The sequence below is a fragment of the Rattus norvegicus genome, chromosome 11, assembly GCF_021556685.1.
Source record: "Rattus norvegicus strain SHRSP/BbbUtx chromosome 11, alternate assembly SHRSP_T2T, whole genome shotgun sequence".
Lineage (NCBI taxonomy): Eukaryota > Metazoa > Chordata > Mammalia > Rodentia > Muridae > Rattus > Rattus norvegicus.
This window is the reverse complement of record NC_141544.1, coordinates 66684-85038: the sequence shown is the minus strand read 5'-3', so window position 1 is coordinate 85038 and position 18355 is coordinate 66684.

The following is an 18355-nucleotide window of genomic DNA, read 5'->3' as shown; positions in this document are numbered from 1 at the left end:
GATAATTTGCATTTAGAGTTAGTCTATTGAAAATGTTTCCTTCCAAGCCTTGATGATTCTGAGTAGTCTTTCCACTTTACCCTATAATATCATGAAGCCACAGCTTTACCTTTTTCAACTTCTAACAAGTTTGAGCAACTTATACATTTCATCATGGACTATGACCCTGATGTGTGTAGATTAATTTCAAGCGTGCAACCTGAGGGATTCTACAGGGAACCAAGATAAAGAAACTCAACACAACATTTGAGGCCCCTGTGATACACTTGTGTAAATTTCCTATACAAATTGTCATCTATTTTGTCACTTCTAGAAGTAATACTGGACATAGCACCTTCTCTTTGAACTCATAATGGTCATTTTTTTGATACTGGTAACAGAAATCAAGGTTCTAGTGAGATGTCACCAAATGACCCTTTACTCAACTGTATGGTTGTATTGTAGCCACCATTAGTTTGTCTCCTTATATTCACTTATTTGTTTATGTGTTGTTTATCTCTGTCCCTTCTGATCATTCTGTTACATGTCATTGTGAATTGAGAATTAGGTATTAAAACTACTAAGCAGCTCACTTCTTTGGGATATTGTCTTTACTAATTCTTGAAGAACGATAAATAGAAGGAGGTGTGTGTGGATTCTACGAGTTAGAATGGTCTTCTTTTGATGCTGAATGGCTGAGTGCAGGGACATAAAACCACTGGAAATCTGGAGAAGTACGGCTGGGTGTCATAAGAACTCCTGGCCATTCTAATTAGTTTCCTTACATAGATGTGTGCTTAGGTTTATATTGACAGGTTCCTCTCTGGCCTGGACCTGTTTCCTTAAAATTATATCTGTGACAACTTTAGAAATAACCTTCCTCCAAAAAATAACAGGGACCAAACCACCATCACAAGAGTACACATGGATGGACCATGACTCTTGCCACATATGTAGCAGAGGATGGATTTGTCAGGAATCACTGGAAGGAGAGGTCCTTTGTCCTGACAAGGCTCAATGACCCAGGGTAGGGGATGTCAGGGAGTGGAGTGGCTGGGTAGGAGTGTAAAGGAGAACCCGCAAAGAAACAGGGGAAGGGGAGTGCGATAGTTGGTTCCTGGAGGTGAAACAGGGAAAGGGAATAACAATTAAAATGTAAATAAAAATAAATAAATTTCATCAGTCTTCCAGTAACCAAGCCTGAAGGGGAAAAAGCCGTAAAATTCTACACATTTATTAAGATGAGGAAGCACTACACCTATCCTCTTTCTCTTTAGGATTGGTGCCCTCATCCTGGGCATCATCCATGCCCCAAGTGACCTTTCCTCCTCGTTTATTGTCTCCTTGAATAACTACAGTTGATACAATTATGCTCCTTGTTGCCTGAACACCACCAATATGCCTTAAATCTGTCCAGTTCCTGCCATTATTTGCCTCCAGTTATCCTCTGATTTTACTCTTTTTGGGATCAAAAGATCTGAGTGAGGAGCCCCTATACCGAGTTATTATATGTGTTTCCTTCTGGACCAGTGTCCAATACTGCTAGAGCACACAGAAACCCTCTTTCTCTGAGAAAAACCAGAGACTCATCTCTATCTTAGAAAATGTTTTTTATGTTCATCAGCACAACGACAATTATTGTCAACAGTTACTGGCCACCCTGTTCATATCAGAAAAGAGGGACTGAAAAATGTTGGAAAGTAAAAACGTGGTTCAAGGTCCATATATGGATCTCTGACTGATAACACAATTGTATTGAGAGTCTGTCTCCATTCAACTTACCCTCCTTACGAGTCTGACCTTGATCAAGGTACTGGGTGCTGGACATCTATTTCCAGACTTTATGGCTGGGCTCCAAGGAGCAGCTCAGAGACCAGAAAACATGTAAAAAGTAAGTGAGTTCACACAGGGTACCTCAGAACAACCTTCTACTTTTATAAAGTAGTTCCTATGCACATATCATATCCCTATACCAATAGTCCCAGATGCCCTGGAGACTAGGCAGATGTTCAAGAGTGCTTTTGTCACTCAGTTGGCACCAGATATTTGATGTAAAAAGTTTAGAGGGATGTGCAGGTATGGATGAGTCTCAGTGGTTAGTGGTAGCTTAAAATGAGTGTGAAAATAGAGATTTGATTGAGAGCCAAGAGGACAAGAGACTTACCAAGGCCATTAGTGGCAATCCTAGCAGTAAATCTGAATGATATACAAGTTTGGTGAAACAAACAAGAAAAGGACCAGGAGACTACCAAGAAACCACTGGAGAAAGACGAACATGCCTCCTGAAAATAAAGTGTACATTGGAAAAATAAGTCCTGTAATTGGAAGTAAAAGGTAAAGTGAGTACTACAGTAAGAAGAGTGTTGGGGCCCAGGCTACAATACTCCAGGAGCCTATGGTAAAACTTAAAATTGTGGAAAAGCAATTGAGTTCTTACTGGTCACTGGATTGACATATTCAGTCCTCAATAATCCACTACGACAATTACCTGATCAAAAGATAGCATTCAAAGTATCAAAAGGAAAACGTCCTTAATGTCTCTGAAGCAGCAAACATTCCATTGACATAGGCAAGGGGATAATAACTCAACTGTTATTGATCATGACAGGTTGCCCCCACCTCTTCCTGTTTCCTTCTGGCATGAGACCTTTGCATAAACTGAAAGCAACCATCATCTTTCCTAAGAATAAGACACAGTTAGACTTCTAGACACTAACAAAGAAAACACTGTTTTTGTTTACCAAAAGAATATCTTCTTTGTGAAAGTCCTGCTCCCTATACAAAAGGTAGTTGGGCTATCTTTCAGATTTGTAGTGAAGAATCCTATGTTTATTGGCAGACACTATCCTCCCAGACCAGGCCCTAAACACAATCCCATAATTGTTCAACTGACCAGTTCATTTGTGCATATGCAGATTAAATAATTCACAGTCTGGAAACAAAGGGGGAGTTACAGTCTATATCACCCAGGTAAAAATGATGGGAATCCTGATATCCTGCCAGTGTCACTGGAGTATGTTGTCATTACTTGAGAAGAAACTGTGACCATTGACTATGTAACTATCAAAGATCTGAGGGACTTGCACTAGAGGGTAGAGACTACCCACCCCATAGTTCCGATCTCATATGCACTCAGAAGTCTGAATCTTCCAGAGAAAAATATATAGACTGTCTGGTACTTGAAAGATGCATTCTTCAGGTTCTCTTTGGCAGAGGAGATAAAATTAAATTTTGAATGACAGTTACAGAGGAAGGTAAAAGTGGACAAATAACTTAGACCCTATTCGCCCAAGGTTCTCAAAATCCTCCAGTCCTGTCTGTTGCTGGCCTCAGAAGTTTCCCAGGTCGATACTCTTACAACAGATAGATAACCTCCTCCTCTCTCCTGAAACTCAATATAATTGAACAAGGACACTGAGGCACTGCTCCAAGAGTTAGAGTTAGGGTTAGGATTAGGGTTAGGGTTAGGGTTAGGGTTAGGGTTAGGGTTAGGGTTAGGGTTAGGGTTAGGGTTAGGGTTAGGGTTAGGGTTAAGGGTTAGGGTTAGGGTTAGGGTTAGGGTTAGGGTTAGGGTTAGGGTTAGGGTTAGGGTTAGGGTTAGGGTTAGGGTTAGGGTTAGGGTTAGGGTTAGGGTTAGGGTTAGGGTTAGGGTTAGGGTTAGGGTTAGGGTTAGGGTTAGGGTTAGGGTTAGGGTTAGGGTTAGGGTTAGGGTTAGGGTTAGGGTTAGGGTTAGGGTTAGGGTTAGGGTTAGGGTTAGGGTTAGGGTTAGGGTTAGGGTTAGGGTTAGGGTTAGGGTTAGGGTTAGGGTTAGGGTTAGGGTTAGGGTTAGGGTTAGGGTTAGGGTTAGGGTTAGGGTTAGGGTTAGGGTTAGGGTTAGGGTTAGGGTTAGGGTTAGGGTTAGGGTTAGGGTTAGGGTTAGGGTTAGGGTTAGGGTTAGGGTTAGGGTTAGGGTTAGGGTTAGGGTTAGGGTTAGGGTTAGGGTTAGGGTTAGGGTTAGGGTTAGGGTTAGGGTTAGGGTTAGGGTTAGGGTTAGGGTTAGGGTTAGGGTTAGGGTTAGGGTTAGGGTTAGGGTTAGGGTTAGGGTTAGGGTTAGGGTTAGGGTTAGGGTTAGGGTTAGGGTTAGGGTTAGGGTTAGGGTTAGGGTTAGGGTTAGGGTTAGGGTTAGGGTTAGGGTTAGGGTTAGGGTTAGGGTTAGGGTTAGGGTTAGGGTTAGGGTTAGGGTTAGGGTTAGGGTTAGGGTTAGGGTTAGGGTTAGGGTTAGGGTTAGGGTTAGGGTTAGGGTTAGGGTTAGGGTTAGGGTTAGGGTTAGGGTTAGGGTTAGGGTTAGGGTTAGGGTTAGGGTTAGGGTTAGGGTTAGGGTTAGGGTTAGGGTTAGGGTTAGGGTTAGGGTTAGGGTTAGGGTTAGGGTTAGGGTTAGGGTTAGGGTTAGGGTTAGGGTTAGGGTTAGGGTTAGGGTTAGGGTTAGGGTTAGGGTTAGGGTTAGGGTTAGGGTTAGGGTTAGGGTTAGGGTTAGGGTTAGGGTTAGGGTTAGGGTTAGGGTTAGGGTTAGGGTTAGGGTTAGGGTTAGGGTTAGGGTTAGGGTTAGGGTTAGGGTTAGGGTTAGGGTTAGGGTTAGGGTTAGGGTTAGGGTTAGGGTTAGGGTTAGGGTTAGGGTTAGGGTTAGGGTTAGGGTTAGGGTTAGGGTTAGGGTTAGGGTTAGGGTTAGGGTTAGGGTTAGGGTTAGGGTTAGGGTTAGGGTTAGGGTTAGGGTTAGGGTTAGGGTTAGGGTTAGGGTTAGGGTTAGGGTTAGGGTTAGGGTTAGGGTTAGGGTTAGGGTTAGGGTTAGGGTTAGGGTTAGGGTTAGGGTTAGGGTTAGGGTTAGGGTTAGGGTTAGGGTTAGGGTTAGGGTTAGGGTTAGGGTTAGGGTTAGGGTTAGGGTTAGGGTTAGGGTTAGGGTTAGGGTTAGGGTTAGGGTTAGGGTTAGGGTTAGGGTTAGGGTTAGGGTTAGGGTTAGGGTTAGGGTTAGGGTTAGGGTTAGGGTTAGGGTTAGGGTTAGGGTTAGGGTTAGGGTTAGGGTTAGGGTTAGGGTTAGGGTTAGGGTTAGGGTTAGGGTTAGGGTTAGGGTTAGGGTTAGGGTTAGGGTTAGGGTTAGGGTTAGGGTTAGGGTTAGGGTTAGGGTTAGGGTTAGGGTTAGGGTTAGGGTTAGGGTTAGGGTTAGGGTTAGGGTTAGGGTTAGGGTTAGGGTTAGGGTTAGGGTTAGGGTTAGGGTTAGGGTTAGGGTTAGGGTTAGGGTTAGGGTTAGGGTTAGGGTTAGGGTTAGGGTTAGGGTTAGGGTTAGGGTTAGGGTTAGGGTTAGGGTTAGGGTTAGGGTTAGGGTTAGGGTTAGGGTTAGGGTTAGGGTTAGGGTTAGGGTTAGGGTTAGGGTTAGGGTTAGGGTTAGGGTTAGGGTTAGGGTTAGGGTTAGGGTTAGGGTTAGGGTTAGGGTTAGGGTTAGGGTTAGGGTTAGGGTTAGGGTTAGGGTTAGGGTTAGGGTTAGGGTTAGGGGTTAGGGTTAGGGTTAGGGTTAGGGTTAGGGTTAGGGTTAGGGTTAGGGTTAGGGTTAGGGTTAGGGTTAGGGTTAGGGTTAGGGTTAGGGTTAGGGTTAGGGTTAGGGTTAGGGTTAGGGTTAGGGTTAGGGTTAGGGTTAGGGTTAGGGTTAGGGTTAGGGTTAGGGTTAGGGTTAGGGTTAGGGTTAGGGTTAGGGTTAGGGTTAGGGTTAGGGTTAGGGTTAGGGTTAGGGTTAGGGTTAGGGTTAGGGTTAGGGTTAGGGTTAGGGTTAGGGTTAGGGTTAGGGTTAGGGTTAGGGTTAGGGTTAGGGTTAGGGTTAGGGTTAGGGTTAGGGTTAGGGTTAGGGTTAGGGTTAGGGTTAGGGTTAGGGTTAGGGTTAGGGTTAGGGTTAGGGTTAGGGTTAGGGTTAGGGTTAGGGTTAGGGTTAGGGTTAGGGTTAGGGTTAGGGTTAGGGTTAGGGTTAGGGTTAGGGTTAGGGTTAGGGTTAGGGTTAGGGTTAGGGTTAGGGTTAGGGTTAGGGTTAGGGTTAGGGTTAGGGTTAGGGTTAGGGTTAGGGTTAGGGTTAGGGTTAGGGTTAGGGTTAGGGTTAGGGTTAGGGTTAGGGTTAGGGTTAGGGTTAGGGTTAGGGTTAGGGTTAGGGTTAGGGTTAGGGTTAGGGTTAGGGTTAGGGTTAGGGTTAGGGTTAGGGTTAGGGTTAGGGTTAGGGTTAGGGTTAGGGTTAGGGTTAGGGTTAGGGTTAGGGTTAGGGTTAGGGTTAGGGTTAGGGTTAGGGTTAGGGTTAGGGTTAGGGTTAGGGTTAGGGTTAGGGTTAGGGTTAGGGTTAGGGTTAGGGTTAGGGTTAGGGTTAGGGTTAGGGTTAGGGTTAGGGTTAGGGTTAGGGTTAGGGTTAGGGTTAGGGTTAGGGTTAGGGTTAGGGTTAGGGTTAGGGTTAGGGTTAGGGTTAGGGTTAGGGTTAGGGTTAGGGTTAGGGTTAGGGTTAGGGTTAGGGTTAGGGTTAGGGTTAGGGTTAGGGTTAGGGTTAGGGTTAGGGTTAGGGTTAGGGTTAGGGTTAGGGTTAGGGTTAGGGGTAGGGTTAGGGTTAGGGTTAGGGTTAGGGTTAGGGTTAGGGTTAGGGTTAGGGTTAGGGTTAGGGTTAGGGTTAGGGTTAGGGTTAGGGTTAGGGTTAGGGTTAGGGTTAGGGTTAGGGTTAGGGTTAGGGTTAGGGTTAGGGTTAGGGTTAGGGTTAGGGTTAGGGTTAGGGTTAGGGTTAGGGTTAGGGTTAGGGTTAGGGTTAGGGTTAGGGTTAGGGTTAGGGTTAGGGTTAGGGTTAGGGTTAGGGTTAGGGTTAGGGTTAGGGTTAGGGTTAGGGTTAGGGTTAGGGTTAGGGTTAGGGTTAGGGTTAGGGTTAGGGTTAGGGTTAGGGTTAGGGTTAGGGTTAGGGTTAGGGTTAGGGTTAGGGTTAGGGTTAGGGTTAGGGTTAGGGTTAGGGTTAGGGTTAGGGTTAGGGTTAGGGTTAGGGTTAGGGTTAGGGTTAGGGTTAGGGTTAGGGTTAGGGTTAGGGTTAGGGTTAGGGTTAGGGTTAGGGTTAGGGTTAGGGTTAGGGTTAGGGTTAGGGTTAGGGTTAGGGTTAGGGTTAGGGTTAGGGTTAGGGTTAGGGTTAGGGTTAGGGTTAGGGTTAGGGTTAGGGTTAGGGTTAGGGTTAGGGTTAGGGTTAGGGTTAGGGTTAGGGTTAGGGTTAGGGTTAGGGTTAGGGTTAGGGTTAGGGTTAGGGTTAGGGTTAGGGTTAGGGTTAGGGTTAGGGTTAGGGTTAGGGTTAGGGTTAGGGTTAGGGTTAGGGTTAGGGTTAGGGTTAGGGTTAGGGTTAGGGTTAGGGTTAGGGTTAGGGTTAGGGTTAGGGTTAGGGTTAGGGTTAGGGTTAGGGTTAGGGTTAGGGTTAGGGTTAGGGTTAGGGTTAGGGTTAGGGTTAGGGTTAGGGTTAGGGTTAGGGTTAGGGTTAGGGTTAGGGTTAGGGTTAGGGTTAGGGTTAGGGTTAGGGTTAGGGTTAGGGTTAGGGTTAGGGTTAGGGTTAGGGTTAGGGTTAGGGTTAGGGTTAGGGTTAGGGTTAGGGTTAGGGTTAGGGTTAGGGTTAGGGTTAGGGTTAGGGTTAGGGTTAGGGTTAGGGTTAGGGTTAGGGTTAGGGTTAGGGTTAGGGTTAGGGTTAGGGTTAGGGTTAGGGTTAGGGTTAGGGTTAGGGTTAGGGTTAGGGTTAGGGTTAGGGTTAGGGTTAGGGTTAGGGTTAGGGTTAGGGTTAGGGTTAGGGTTAGGGTTAGGGTTAGGGTTAGGGTTAGGGTTAGGGTTAGGGTTAGGGTTAGGGTTAGGGTTAGGGTTAGGGTTAGGGTTAGGGTTAGGGTTAGGGTTAGGGTTAGGGTTAGGGTTAGGGTTAGGGTTAGGGTTAGGGTTAGGGTTAGGGTTAGGGTTAGGGTTAGGGTTAGGGTTAGGGTTAGGGTTAGGGTTAGGGTTAGGGTTAGGGTTAGGGTTAGGGTTAGGGTTAGGGTTAGGGTTAGGGTTAGGGTTAGGGTTAGGGTTAGGGTTAGGGTTAGGGTTAGGGTTAGGGTTAGGGTTAGGGTTAGGGTTAGGGTTAGGGTTAGGGTTAGGGTTAGGGTTAGGGTTAGGGTTAGGGTTAGGGTTAGGGTTAGGGTTAGGGTTAGGGTTAGGGTTAGGGTTAGGGTTAGGGTTAGGGTTAGGGTTAGGGTTAGGGTTAGGGTTAGGGTTAGGGTTAGGGTTAGGGTTAGGGTTAGGGTTAGGGTTAGGGTTAGGGTTAGGGTTAGGGTTAGGGTTAGGGTTAGGGTTAGGGTTAGGGTTAGGGTTAGGGTTAGGGTTAGGGTTAGGGTTAGGGTTAGGGTTAGGGTTAGGGTTAGGGTTAGGGTTAGGGTTAGGGTTAGGGTTAGGGTTAGGGTTAGGGTTAGGGTTAGGGTTAGGGTTAGGGTTAGGGTTAGGGTTAGGGTTAGGGTTAGGGTTAGGGTTAGGGTTAGGGTTAGGGTTAGGGTTAGGGTTAGGGTTAGGGTTAGGGTTAGGGTTAGGGTTAGGGTTAGGGTTAGGGTTAGGGTTAGGGTTAGGGTTAGGGTTAGGGTTAGGGTTAGGGTTAGGGTTAGGGTTAGGGTTAGGGTTAGGGTTAGGGTTAGGGTTAGGGTTAGGGTTAGGGTTAGGGTTAGGGTTAGGGTTAGGGTTAGGGTTAGGGTTAGGGTTAGGGTTAGGGTTAGGGTTAGGGTTAGGGTTAGGGTTAGGGTTAGGGTTAGGGTTAGGGTTAGGGTTAGGGTTAGGGTTAGGGTTAGGGTTAGGGTTAGGGTTAGGGTTAGGGGTTAGGGGTTAGGGTTAGGGTTAGGGTTAGGGTTAGGGTTAGGGTTAGGGTTAGGGTTAGGGTTAGGGTTAGGGTTAGGGTTAGGGTTAGGGTTAGGGTTAGGGTTAGGGTTAGGGTTAGGGTTAGGGTTAGGGTTAGGGTTAGGGTTAGGGTTAGGGTTAGGGTTAGGGTTAGGGTTAGGGTTAGGGTTAGGGTTAGGGTTAGGGTTAGGGTTAGGGTTAGGGTTAGGGTTAGGGTTAGGGTTAGGGTTAGGGTTAGGGTTAGGGTTAGGGTTAGGGTTAGGGTTAGGGTTAGGGTTAGGGTTAGGGTTAGGGTTAGGGTTAGGGTTAGGGTTAGGGTTAGGGTTAGGGTTAGGGTTAGGGTTAGGGTTAGGGTTAGGGTTAGGGTTAGGGTTAGGGTTAGGGTTAGGGTTAGGGTTAGGGTTAGGGTTAGGGTTAGGGTTAGGGTTAGGGTTAGGGTTAGGGTTAGGGTTAGGGTTAGGGTTAGGGTTAGGGTTAGGGTTAGGGTTAGGGTTAGGGTTAGGGTTAGGGTTAGGGTTAGGGTTAGGGTTAGGGTTAGGGTTAGGGTTAGGGTTAGGGTTAGGGTTAGGGTTAGGGTTAGGGTTAGGGTTAGGGTTAGGGTTAGGGTTAGGGTTAGGGTTAGGGTTAGGGTCAGGGTCAGGGTCAGGGTCAGGGTCAGGGTCAGGGTCAGGGTCAGGGTCAGGGTTAGGGTTAGGGTTAGGGTTAGGGTTAGGGTTAGGGTTAGGGTTAGGGTTAGGGTTAGGGTTAGGGTTAGGGTTAGGGTTAGGGTTAGGGTTAGGGTTAGGGTTAGGGTTAGGGTTAGGGTTAGGGTTAGGGTTAGGGTTAGGGTTAGGGTTAGGGTTAGGGTTAGGGTTAGGGTTAGGGTTAGGGTTAGGGTTAGGGTTAGGGTTAGGGTTAGGGTTAGGGTTAGGGTTAGGGTTAGGGTTAGGGTTAGGGTTAGGGTTAGGGTTAGGGTTAGGGTTAGGGTTAGGGTTAGGGTTAGGGTTAGGGTTAGGGTTAGGGTTAGGGTTAGGGTTAGGGTTAGGGTTAGGGTTAGGGTTAGGGTTAGGGTTAGGGTTAGGGTTAGGGTTAGGGTTAGGGTTAGGGTTAGGGTTAGGGTTAGGGTTAGGGTTAGGGTTAGGGTTAGGGTTAGGGTTAGGGTTAGGGTTAGGGTTAGGGTTAGGGTTAGGGTTAGGGTTAGGGTTAGGGTTAGGGTTAGGGTTAGGGTTAGGGTTAGGGTTAGGGTTAGGGTTAGGGTTAGGGTTAGGGTTAGGGTTAGGGTTAGGGTTAGGGTTAGGGTTAGGGTTAGGGTTAGGGTTAGGGTTAGGGTTAGGGTTAGGGTTAGGGTTAGGGTTAGGGTTAGGGTTAGGGTTAGGGTTAGGGTTAGGGTTAGGGTTAGGGTTAGGGGTTAGGGGTTAGGGTTAGGGTTAGGGTTAGGGTTAGGGTTAGGGTTAGGGTTAGGGTTAGGGTTAGGGTTAGGGTTAGGGTTAGGGTTAGGGTTAGGGTTAGGGTTAGGGTTAGGGTTAGGGTTAGGGTTAGGGTTAGGGTTAGGGTTAGGGTTAGGGTTAGGGTTAGGGTTAGGGTTAGGGTTAGGGTTAGGGTTAGGGTTAGGGTTAGGGTTAGGGTTAGGGTTAGGGTTAGGGTTAGGGTTAGGGTTAGGGTTAGGGTTAGGGTTAGGGTTAGGGTTAGGGTTAGGGTTAGGGTTAGGGTTAGGGTTAGGGTTAGGGTTAGGGTTAGGGTTAGGGTTAGGGTTAGGGTTAGGGTTAGGGTTAGGGTTAGGGTTAGGGTTAGGGTTAGGGTTAGGGTTAGGGTTAGGGTTAGGGTTAGGGTTAGGGTTAGGGTTAGGGTTAGGGTTAGGGTTAGGGTTAGGGTTAGGGTTAGGGTTAGGGTTAGGGTTAGGGTTAGGGTTAGGGTTAGGGTTAGGGTTAGGGTTAGGGTTAGGGTTAGGGTTAGGGTTAGGGTTAGGGTTAGGGTTAGGGTTAGGGTTAGGGTTAGGGTTAGGGTTAGGGTTAGGGGTTAGGGGTTAGGGTTAGGGTTAGGGTTAGGGTTAGGGTTAGGGTTAGGGTTAGGGTTAGGGTTAGGGTTAGGGTTAGGGTTAGGGTTAGGGTTAGGGTTAGGGTTAGGGTTAGGGTTAGGGTTAGGGTTAGGGTTAGGGTTAGGGTTAGGGTTAGGGTTAGGGTTAGGGTTAGGGTTAGGGTTAGGGTTAGGGTTAGGGTTAGGGTTAGGGTTAGGGTTAGGGTTAGGGTTAGGGTTAGGGTTAGGGTTAGGGTTAGGGTTAGGGTTAGGGTTAGGGTTAGGGTTAGGGTTAGGGTTAGGGTTAGGGTTAGGGTTAGGGTTAGGGTTAGGGTTAGGGTTAGGGTTAGGGTTAGGGTTAGGGTTAGGGTTAGGGTTAGGGTTAGGGTTAGGGTTAGGGTTAGGGTTAGGGTTAGGGTTAGGGTTAGGGTTAGGGTTAGGGTTAGGGTTAGGGTTAGGGTTAGGGTTAGGGTTAGGGTTAGGGTTAGGGTTAGGGTTAGGGTTAGGGTTAGGGTTAGGGTTAGGGTTAGGGTTAGGGTTAGGGTTAGGGTTAGGGTTAGGGTTAGGGTTAGGGTTAGGGTTAGGGTTAGGGTTAGGGTTAGGGTTAGGGTTAGGGTTAGGGTTAGGGTTAGGGTTAGGGTTAGGGTTAGGGTTAGGGTTAGGGTTAGGGTTAGGGTTAGGGTTAGGGTTAGGGTTAGGGTTAGGGTTAGGGTTAGGGTTAGGGTTAGGGTTAGGGTTAGGGTTAGGGTTAGGGTTAGGGTTAGGGTTAGGGTTAGGGTTAGGGTTAGGGTTAGGGTTAGGGTTAGGGTTAGGGTTAGGGTTAGGGTTAGGGTTAGGGTTAGGGTTAGGGTTAGGGTTAGGGTTAGGGTTAGGGTTAGGGTTAGGGTTAGGGTTAGGGTTAGGGTTAGGGTTAGGGTTAGGGTTAGGGTTAGGGTTAGGGTTAGGGTTAGGGTTAGGGTTAGGGTTAGGGTTAGGGTTAGGGTTAGGGTTAGGGTTAGGGTTAGGGTTAGGGTTAGGGTTAGGGTTAGGGTTAGGGTTAGGGTTAGGGTTAGGGTTAGGGTTAGGGTTAGGGTTAGGGTTAGGGTTAGGGTTAGGGTTAGGGTTAGGGTTAGGGTTAGGGTTAGGGTTAGGGTTAGGGTTAGGGTTAGGGTTAGGGTTAGGGTTAGGGTTAGGGTTAGGGTTAGGGTTAGGGTTAGGGTTAGGGTTAGGGTTAGGGTTAGGGTTAGGGTTAGGGTTAGGGTTAGGGTTAGGGTTAGGGTTAGGGTTAGGGTTAGGGTTAGGGTTAGGGTTAGGGTTAGGGTTAGGGTTAGGGTTAGGGTTAGGGTTAGGGTTAGGGTTAGGGTTAGGGTTAGGGTTAGGGTTAGGGTTAGGGTTAGGGTTAGGGTTAGGGTTAGGGTTAGGGTTAGGGTTAGGGTTAGGGTTAGGGTTAGGGTTAGGGTTAGGGTTAGGGTTAGGGTTAGGGTTAGGGTTAGGGTTAGGGTTAGGGTTAGGGTTAGGGTTAGGGTTAGGGTTAGGGTTAGGGTTAGGGTTAGGGTTAGGGTTAGGGTTAGGGTTAGGGTTAGGGTTAGGGTTAGGGTTAGGGTTAGGGTTAGGGTTAGGGTTAGGGTTAGGGTTAGGGTTAGGGTTAGGGTTAGGGTTAGGGTTAGGGTTAGGGTTAGGGTTAGGGTTAGGGTTAGGGTTAGGGTTAGGGTTAGGGTTAGGGTTAGGGTTAGGGTTAGGGTTAGGGTTAGGGTTAGGGTTAGGGTTAGGGTTAGGGTTAGGGTTAGGGTTAGGGTTAGGGTTAGGGTTAGGGTTAGGGTTAGGGTTAGGGTTAGGGTTAGGGTTAGGGTTAGGGTTAGGGTTAGGGTTAGGGTTAGGGTTAGGGTTAGGGTTAGGGTTAGGGTTAGGGTTAGGGTTAGGGTTAGGGTTAGGGTTAGGGTTAGGGTTAGGGTTAGGGTTAGGGTTAGGGTTAGGGTTAGGGTTAGGGTTAGGGTTAGGGTTAGGGTTAGGGTTAGGGTTAGGGTTAGGGTTAGGGTTAGGGTTAGGGTTAGGGTTAGGGTTAGGGTTAGGGTTAGGGTTAGGGTTAGGGTTAGGGTTAGGGTTAGGGTTAGGGTTAGGGTTAGGGTTAGGGTTAGGGTTAGGGTTAGGGTTAGGGTTAGGGTTAGGGTTAGGGTTAGGGTTAGGGTTAGGGTTAGGGTTAGGGTTAGGGTTAGGGTTAGGGTTAGGGTTAGGGTTAGGGTTAGGGTTAGGGTTAGGGTTAGGGTTAGGGTTAGGGTTAGGGTTAGGGTTAGGGTTAGGGTTAGGGTTAGGGTTAGGGTTAGGGTTAGGGTTAGGGTTAGGGTTAGGGTTAGGGTTAGGGTTAGGGTTAGGGTTAGGGTTAGGGTTAGGGTTAGGGTTAGGGTTAGGGTTAGGGTTAGGGTTAGGGTTAGGGTTAGGGTTAGGGTTAGGGTTAGGGTTAGGGTTAGGGTTAGGGTTAGGGTTAGGGTTAGGGTTAGGGTTAGGGTTAGGGTTAGGGTTAGGGTTAGGGTTAGGGTTAGGGTTAGGGTTAGGGTTAGGGTTAGGGTTAGGGTTAGGGTTAGGGTTAGGGTTAGGGTTAGGGTTAGGGTTAGGGTTAGGGTTAGGGTTAGGGTTAGGGTTAGGGTTAGGGTTAGGGTTAGGGTTAGGGTTAGGGTTAGGGTTAGGGTTAGGGTTAGGGTTAGGGTTAGGGTTAGGGTTAGGGTTAGGGTTAGGGTTAGGGTTAGGGTTAGGGTTAGGGTTAGGGTTAGGGTTAGGGTTAGGGTTAGGGTTAGGGTTAGGGTTAGGGTTAGGGTTAGGGTTAGGGTTAGGGTTAGGGTTAGGGTTAGGGTTAGGGTTAGGGTTAGGGTTAGGGTTAGGGTTAGGGTTAGGGTTAGGGTTAGGGTTAGGGTTAGGGTTAGGGTTAGGGTTAGGGTTAGGGTTAGGGTTAGGGTTAGGGTTAGGGTTAGGGTTAGGGTTAGGGTTAGGGTTAGGGTTAGGGTTAGGGTTAGGGTTAGGGTTAGGGTTAGGGTTAGGGTTAGGGTTAGGGTTAGGGTTAGGGTTAGGGTTAGGGTTAGGGTTAGGGTTAGGGTTAGGGTTAGGGTTAGGGTTAGGGTTAGGGTTAGGGTTAGGGTTAGGGTTAGGGTTAGGGTTAGGGTTAGGGTTAGGGTTAGGGTTAGGGTTAGGGTTAGGGTTAGGGTTAGGGTTAGGGTTAGGGTTAGGGTTAGGGTTAGGGTTAGGGTTAGGGTTAGGGTTAGGGTTAGGGTTAGGGTTAGGGTTAGGGTTAGGGTTAGGGTTAGGGTTAGGGTTAGGGTTAGGGTTAGGGTTAGGGTTAGGGTTAGGGTTAGGGTTAGGGTTAGGGTTAGGGTTAGGGTTAGGGTTAGGGTTAGGGTTAGGGTTAGGGTTAGGGTTAGGGTTAGGGTTAGGGTTAGGGTTAGGGTTAGGGTTAGGGTTAGGGTTAGGGTTAGGGTTAGGGTTAGGGTTAGGGTTAGGGTTAGGGTTAGGGTTAGGGTTAGGGTTAGGGTTAGGGTTAGGGTTAGGGTTAGGGTTAGGGGTTAGGGTTAGGGTTAGGGTTAGGGTTAGGGTTAGGGTTAGGGTTAGGGTTAGGGTTAGGGTTAGGGTTAGGGTTAGGGTTAGGGTTAGGGTTAGGGTTAGGGTTAGGGTTAGGGTTAGGGTTAGGGTTAGGGTTAGGGTTAGGGTTAGGGTTAGGGTTAGGGTTAGGGTTAGGGTTAGGGTTAGGGTTAGGGTTAGGGTTAGGGTTAGGGTTAGGGTTAGGGTTAGGGTTAGGGTTAGGGTTAGGGTTAGGGTTAGGGTTAGGGTTAGGGTTAGGGTTAGGGTTAGGGTTAGGGTTAGGGTTAGGGTTAGGGTTAGGGTTAGGGTTAGGGTTAGGGTTAGGGTTAGGGTTAGGGTTAGGGTTAGGGTTAGGGTTAGGGTTAGGGTTAGGGTTAGGGTTAGGGTTAGGGTTAGGGTTAGGGTTAGGGTTAGGGTTAGGGTTAGGGTTAGGGTTAGGGTTAGGGTTAGGGTTAGGGTTAGGGTTAGGGTTAGGGTTAGGGTTAGGGTTAGGGTTAGGGTTAGGGTTAGGGTTAGGGTTAGGGTTAGGGTTAGGGTTAGGGTTAGGGTTAGGGTTAGGGTTAGGGTTAGGGTTAGGGTTAGGGTTAGGGTTAGGGTTAGGGTTAGGGTTAGGGTTAGGGTTAGGGTTAGGGTTAGGGTTAGGGTTAGGGTTAGGGTTAGGGTTAGGGTTAGGGTTAGGGTTAGGGTTAGGGTTAGGGTTAGGGTTAGGGTTAGGGTTAGGGTTAGGGTTAGGGTTAGGGTTAGGGTTAGGGTTAGGGTTAGGGTTAGGGTTAGGGTTAGGGTTAGGGTTAGGGTTAGGGTTAGGGTTAGGGTTAGGGTTAGGGTTAGGGTTAGGGTTAGGGTTAGGGTTAGGGTTAGGGTTAGGGTTAGGGTTAGGGTTAGGGTTAGGGTTAGGGTTAGGGTTAGGGTTAGGGTTAGGGTTAGGGTTAGGGTTAGGGTTAGGGTTAGGGTTAGGGTTAGGGTTAGGGTTAGGGTTAGGGTTAGGGTTAGGGTTAGGGTTAGGGTTAGGGTTAGGGTTAGGGTTAGGGTTAGGGTTAGGGTTAGGGTTAGGGTTAGGGTTAGGGTTAGGGTTAGGGTTAGGGTTAGGGTTAGGGTTAGGGTTAGGGTTAGGGTTAGGGTTAGGGTTAGGGTTAGGGTTAGGGTTAGGGTTAGGGTTAGGGTTAGGGTTAGGGTTAGGGTTAGGGTTAGGGTTAGGGTTAGGGTTAGGGTTAGGGTTAGGGTTAGGGTTAGGGTTAGGGTTAGGGTTAGGGTTAGGGTTAGGGTTAGGGTTAGGGTTAGGGTTAGGGTTAGGGTTAGGGTTAGGGTTAGGGTTAGGGTTAGGGTTAGGGTTAGGGTTAGGGTTAGGGTTAGGGTTAGGGTTAGGGTTAGGGTTAGGGTTAGGGTTAGGGTTAGGGTTAGGGTTAGGGTTAGGGTTAGGGTTAGGGTTAGGGTTAGGGTTAGGGTTAGGGTTAGGGTTAGGGTTAGGGTTAGGGTTAGGGTTAGGGTTAGGGTTAGGGTTAGGGTTAGGGTTAGGGTTAGGGTTAGGGTTAGGGTTAGGGTTAGGGTTAGGGTTAGGGTTAGGGTTAGGGTTAGGGTTAGGGTTAGGGTTAGGGTTAGGGTTAGGGTTAGGGTTAGGGTTAGGGTTAGGGTTAGGGTTAGGGTTAGGGTTAGGGTTAGGGTTAGGGTTAGGGTTAGGGTTAGGGTTAGGGTTAGGGTTAGGGTTAGGGTTAGGGTTAGGGTTAGGGTTAGGGTTAGGGTTAGGGTTAGGGTTAGGGTTAGGGTTAGGGTTAGGGTTAGGGTTAGGGTTAGGGTTAGGGTTAGGGTTAGGGTTAGGGTTAGGGTTAGGGTTAGGGTTAGGGTTAGGGTTAGGGTTAGGGTTAGGGTTAGGGTTAGGGTTAGGGTTAGGGTTAGGGTTAGGGTTAGGGTTAGGGTTAGGGTTAGGGTTAGGGTTAGGGTTAGGGTTAGGGTTAGGGTTAGGGTTAGGGTTAGGGTTAGGGTTAGGGTTAGGGTTAGGGTTAGGGTTAGGGTTAGGGTTAGGGTTAGGGTTAGGGTTAGGGTTAGGGTTAGGGTTAGGGTTAGGGTTAGGGTTAGGGTTAGGGTTAGGGTTAGGGTTAGGGTTAGGGTTAGGGTTAGGGTTAGGGTTAGGGTTAGGGTTAGGGTTAGGGTTAGGGTTAGGGTTAGGGTTAGGGTTAGGGTTAGGGTTAGGGTTAGGGTTAGGGTTAGGGTTAGGGTTAGGGTTAGGGTTAGGGTTAGGGTTAGGGTTAGGGTTAGGGTTAGGGTTAGGGTTAGGGTTAGGGTTAGGGTTAGGGTTAGGGTTAGGGTTAGGGTTAGGGTTAGGGTTAGGGTTAGGGTTAGGGTTAGGGTTAGGGTTAGGGTTAGGGTTAGGGTTAGGGTTAGGGTTAGGGTTAGGGTTAGGGTTAGGGTTAGGGTTAGGGTTAGGGTTAGGGTTAGGGTTAGGGTTAGGGTTAGGGTTAGGGTTAGGGTTAGGGTTAGGGTTAGGGTTAGGGTTAGGGTTAGGGTTAGGGTTAGGGTTAGGGTTAGGGTTAGGGTTAGGGTTAGGGTTAGGGTTAGGGTTAGGGTTAGGGTTAGGGTTAGGGTTAGGGTTAGGGTTAGGGTTAGGGTTAGGGTTAGGGTTAGGGTTAGGGTTAGGGTTAGGGTTAGGGTTAGGGTTAGGGTTAGGGTTAGGGTTAGGGTTAGGGTTAGGGTTAGGGTTAGGGTTAGGGTTAGGGTTAGGGTTAGGGTTAGGGTTAGGGTTAGGGTTAGGGTTAGGGTTAGGGTTAGGGTTAGGGTTAGGGTTAGGGTTAGGGTTAGGGTTAGGGTTAGGGTTAGGGTTAGGGTTAGGGTTAGGGTTAGGGTTAGGGTTAGGGTTAGGGTTAGGGTTAGGGTTAGGGTTAGGGTTAGGGTTAGGGTTAGGGTTAGGGTTAGGGTTAGGGTTAGGGTTAGGGTTAGGGTTAGGGTTAGGGTTAGGGTTAGGGTTAGGGTTAGGGTTAGGGTTAGGGTTAGGGTTAGGGTTAGGGTTAGGGTTAGGGTTAGGGTTAGGGTTAGGGTTAGGGTTAGGGTTAGGGTTAGGGTTAGGGTTAGGGTTAGGGTTAGGGTTAGGGTTAGGGTTAGGGTTAGGGTTAGGGTTAGGGTTAGGGTTAGGGTTAGGGTTAGGGTTAGGGTTAGGGTTAGGGTTAGGGTTAGGGTTAGGGTTAGGGTTAGGGTTAGGGTTAGGGTTAGGGTTAGGGTTAGGGTTAGGGTTAGGGTTAGGGTTAGGGTTAGGGTTAGGGTTAGGGTTAGGGTTAGGGTTAGGGTTAGGGTTAGGGTTAGGGTTAGGGTTAGGGTTAGGGTTAGGGTTAGGGTTAGGGTTAGGGTTAGGGTTAGGGTTAGGGTTAGGGTTAGGGTTAGGGTTAGGGTTAGGGTTAGGGTTAGGGTTAGGGTTAGGGTTAGGGTTAGGGTTAGGGTTAGGGTTAGGGTTAGGGTTAGGGTTAGGGTTAGGGTTAGGGTTAGGGTTAGGGTTAGGGTTAGGGTTAGGGTTAGGGTTAGGGTTAGGGTTAGGGTTAGGGTTAGGGTTAGGGTTAGGGTTAGGGTTAGGGTTAGGGTTAGGGTTAGGGTTAGGGTTAGGGTTAGGGTTAGGGTTAGGGTTAGGGTTAGGGTTAGGGTTAGGGTTAGGGTTAGGGTTAGGGTTAGGGTTAGGGTTAGGGTTAGGGTTAGGGTTAGGGTTAGGGTTAGGGTTAGGGTTAGGGTTAGGGTTAGGGTTAGGGTTAGGGTTAGGGTTAGGGTTAGGGTTAGGGTTAGGGTTAGGGTTAGGGTTAGGGTTAGGGTTAGGGTTAGGGTTAGGGTTAGGGTTAGGGTTAGGGTTAGGGTTAGGGTTAGGGTTAGGGTTAGGGTTAGGGTTAGGGTTAGGGTTAGGGTTAGGGTTAGGGTTAGGGTTAGGGTTAGGGTTAGGGTTAGGGTTAGGGTTAGGGTTAGGGTTAGGGTTAGGGTTAGGGTTAGGGTTAGGGTTAGGGTTAGGGTTAGG